Raw genomic sequence first — 4,976 nt, 5'->3', positions numbered from 1 at the left:
AATCTCTTTTGCATACAAACAACTGGCGAATTTAACATGGCGATGTCCTAGGAAGTGTCAATTGCATCCGCTGCATCCCTTTTTCGAGTTCGAGTTTTCAATCTTTTCTGTTCTTCCGTGTGCGATTTTGCATTATTTTCAAAGAAACGTTTTTTCTGTTTCAAATTAAATTTGTTTGAATGATTGTAAGAAATGTACGGTTACATACCTTTGGCTGTAGCTGACTTTGCAGAGGTGCTCGCTCTTATTGGCTAGATTCTAGACGGCTCCAAGATGTTAATATGTGAACACAAAGTTTTGTTTTGTATTACCAAACTATGAAATAGCATCTTCGAAGTGCAGAATGAAAGTGCATTTGAACGAAAAAGCCGCCGAATACATATCTATGTAAATTAAACAAGCTCCCGCTGCATCACTTTTTCTATAGTTTCGAACTAGTTCTAAATTCGACAGATAAGATCTAGTTCGTTCTGCGTCCCTTTTTCTATAATTCCAAACCAGTTCTAAATTCGTCACTTAAGAAATATAGATATAGATTTTAATGAAAAAAGAGAAATAAAATAGTTTTTTTAAGAGTCCCACATTTCGCTGATTTTGAACTGGTGGGGATCTACTTACTATCGGACTGGTTCGTTTTTGGCGATAAAGATCTTGTATGGAACTAGAAATTTTATGCACCAGTCCGCGGTTTCCCTGCAGGGAATGTTTGTGTATGTACATATGTTTGTGTACAAACGAAAAACAAATCTAATAAGCTGCTCGTTGATATAAATGCGAACTGTACTGATTGTCAAAAATTATGTGTTTGTTGTACATTTGTTCATGTTTGTCATTGTGCGTGTAATTTTCTAGTGTAGTTTTGTGCTCTCGCTATCTGCTTGTATTAACTCGTCCTTCGTTGGTATACTCTGATGAACATATGTGAAGGTGATAGCAAGGCCCATGATGCCATAATACAAGGTGGTATCAGTTGTGACAGCTCGATTTGACACTGCCTTAGCTCAGTAGAATAAGAAGAAAAACGGGAAGAAATGAATACCCATTTGGGGGAAAAATATAAAACTTCATATTTTCTTCTAAACAAAATTTGCTTTTTTATAGTATATTCGCAACGAAATGAAATAAAATAAGATATAATACCTTTTTGAGAAAACAAAATGTGTATACTGAGAAAAAATAAAAAACATTCAACTATATTATTAGGCAAAGAATTGTTAAAGAAGTAACACTGTTTCACCTAAGGCAGTCAATATGGCGGAATTAGAGCGAAGAAGTTGCCAACGATGACACCTTGTATTAATGCATCATGGGCAAGGCCAACTTATATAAGGAGCAGTTGAAATTTTCGCCCGATGTTTCTTAAAGAAAGCCATAAACGTAGCGACCGTTGGTTCAACTTGGTGTTATTTTGTTCTAGATTGCACCGTTTGTGGGCCTGTTGAATGAATTTATGTCTTGGTTGTATGAAAGATCAAAAAAATTGGATTTTCTGGCAAGTTGTACAACTTATGGCTACATTAATGGCCATGTTGTACAAACTCATTTAATTTGCGTTTATTTTGTACACTAAATAACCGAAAATGGATAACTCAGCCGAAATAGGTACGTGCTTTCGTTGAATTTTATAAATGTAAGCCGAAACTATGAAATTGTAAAAATGAGATTTTACAAAGAGACTGCTCGCAAAATTGCAATGTTTGTGGGCAAAACGTCCAACTTGATTGCGGATTCATTTGAACCAACGTTTTCGGCTTGCATTATGTAAAAAGGATGTGTTTGTTGTAATTCATTCTGTCATTGACCTCCATTATGCGTACCTCAATTCATGAAATCATTTCATGCGTTTGAATAGAAACTGAATGAATGAACACCATTTCATGATTACAATTAACGCGAAATAGAGTTTATGCACTAAGTTTTTACTCAGATCGATCAAATGATTTCGTGAATTGGACTACGCATCAGTGTTGCCACTGCCTTAGCCTTCAAAGTATCTTTAAAAAATCGAAAACTGTATCCAAATGAATCCATCGAAAACATTTTTACACACTACATCTATAGAAGAGAAACTCGGCCCTTTAACAAACCTATTAACACGTAGTCAGTATTTTCCCATACTTAGACACGGATTTGGGAAACAAAGGCCCGTAGGTATAGTCAAAATTAAGTCGACTCTAAAGTTAATTGCAGCTTTTTGACATAATTTTCAATGGGATACCTCTCTAAGAATGGGAAAATACTGACTACAACGACGAGCCAAAGTTTCCGCAAGTTCGATGTTTATTACTACGATTAGATTCCCACAAATAATACATGAAAAAAATGTTTCCTAGTCTATCAAAATAATACTAATTTAAACTAATTTTGACCTGTTAAATTTAGTTCAGTAAATTGTTATATCCTGCTGTTATTGTTACAAAGTTTTTCAATCAAATAGGTGAATTGGGAGCTATCTATGAAATTAAAAAACTTCTCAAAAACTTGTATTTGTCTGTAGACTCCGCCTTCAAGAAAAATTTCTATTTCCGGCTTGTTTCAATTGTCGCTTACCGACATATAACTGAAAATTTAGAAGTTATAAGTTATTTTTAGTACAGTCAAGTTATTGTTGAAAATTAGTCATCGGCATGGTTGCCAATTTCCTTTGAATGATAAGAGAAGGGTTGCTCGGGATGTAAAAGTTGATTTTTCTGCATTACAGTTAACTACTACAGGTCGGAAAACTTTAAATTTGCAAACTACTTGGTATTATTAAATGCACGTTTAAGTAGCTAAAAAATTAATTTTTCAAAGTGAGAATAAGGGAAAATTTCTTGCTTGGAGGATGAGCAGCCCACTGTTAAAAATGTTATACTTAATAGCTCGTACATAAATAAAAAAAATTTCCTTCGACTTGCGAATACTTATGGGAAAAGGTATCCAAATTTACACTGAGGGAAAAAACGAAGTATCCCTAAAAATTTAAGTCGAAAATGTATCCAATTGGATACATATGTATCAAAACGGCAACACTGCTACGCATACATGTAATACTTATGCTTTTAATTTATAAGGTAATTTTATGTTATATGAATATATGAATTCGTGATAAGAATATATCAGCGGGCCCATGCGCAGTCTGCGCAGACAGAAATACACAGTAAACTCATCCCTATTTGTAGCCACAGATAGAATCAGACTGTTCTAATAGTTCGCGGAAATAATTATTCTTATAAACCCCTTATTTTTATTATACATATATTGAAAACATTAATTAGATTTACAGTACATCAGAACTTATACTTATTAGGTACATACATAAAAACACATTACAAACTGACTAATATATGAGTGTCATGAGTTGAGGGAAACATGGTGTCATTTACTTTGAATACAATATGGAGGGAGAAAATATATTCAGAATTAACTTTTTGATTAAATGTTTCTTTAACAGAAACAATAATATATGAGAATCGTCTTACTCTAGTTTAAAACAAAATGGTCCTCTACCCGGAATATTGACAAAGTTCACCTGCACTGTAGCAAACGCAAGACCATTGTTAAATTTACGGATATTCTCCAAATAGTTTTTTGTGATGCCATCATTGCGCTCAATAAGTTCTTTCAGCTCATCGCGGACAGAAATTGGTGGTAAACAGATGTGGCAACAGATGGATGCAGTATTATCAGCGGCCTCGCCTGGATAAAGTTTAGCTGAGCAAAACTCACATATCTTCTCCATGCGTTCAGCACAACTTGATTCTATCTCATCGTCTTTAAGGAAGAGATGTGCACCGCAATACGTCTTTGGTAGCTTTTCTTGCCGCCTCCTTGCACTGACATCTTCACTTAATCGCTGAAAATATGATGGCACCAAAACACTACTAAATTGGGGAGTGAATTGTTGCCTTTGTTCGGCCCGTTGTTTCTGCCTTTGGTTCCGCATACATTCCCTAGCTCGTTGCAAATAGATCTGCCGTTGTTGCATATCTTGGGTTATTGGAAGGCAATTACGTTTTTTTGCGATCAGCTGACACTCCCATACACTTTTTTCGAGGCATTGTTATGCGTAATTATATTAAATCGAATCCTATAGTAGTAAAAATGGTCATTACGATCAACAAAATAACTTTTTGAAATTATAAGGTTATCGATTTTATGTAGACTTTATGAGATAAACGCAATATGTCAGTATATCTAATGGAAAAATTTTTCTGTAAATGAAATGTTGAATTGAAAATCACCAAAAATACCATAATACCAAACACCGATATGCTTACCATACCAATAATACTCGTAATAAATGTATTGCCTAGCAGTTCTCATAAAAGGAATATCCGAATATTTTTCCGACAGGGTAGCCAGAAACAATATGGGCTTCAAATAAGATTGTGATGCGAAATTTACAAAAAATACCATAATACCAATATACATATGAATCTACTTACCGTATCTACAATTTACGCGATAAACATATTTCTCAGCTTTTATCATAAGAGGAAAAAGTGCATATTTTTATTTTTAATATTTTTATTGAGCTTTGTACCACGATTGTTTATTAAGAAAAATTGAAAAAGCAACAAAGTCTTAGCGGTAGAAGTTATAGCAGCTATTTCGGAGATCACCACATCTCTTCATCAGACTTCTTTTTTCTAGACTTCAGCAGGGATCGAACCAGCGAATTCGTTGTTCAAAGTCAGAAGCGTTTACCACTGAGCTACATATGTACATCCCGTAAACTCTTGTTGCTAAATCATCTTCCTTATTCAACCAACTACTATCAAGTGCAGCTGATTTGCCGCTATTTAAACTCGACAGCGTGGTTGTTGTTGGCAATTCTATACATCCATTTGCTTATTTGCTTTTTTGTATAGTTTAAGGCAGGCTCTTCCTAAACTATGTATTTGTCAATGTTATTGTGGCTTATTAACATTTTTATTTTTAATATTTTTATTGAGCTTTGTACCACGATTGTTTATTAGGAAAAATTGAAAAAG

The sequence above is a fragment of the Rhagoletis pomonella genome, unplaced genomic scaffold, assembly GCF_013731165.1.
Source record: "Rhagoletis pomonella isolate Grant_MI unplaced genomic scaffold, Rhpom_1.0 Rhpom_scaffold_00176, whole genome shotgun sequence".
NCBI classification, from domain to species: domain Eukaryota; kingdom Metazoa; phylum Arthropoda; class Insecta; order Diptera; family Tephritidae; genus Rhagoletis; species Rhagoletis pomonella.
The sequence above is the reverse complement of the archived record's forward strand: the minus strand, read 5'-3'. Positions refer to the sequence as shown.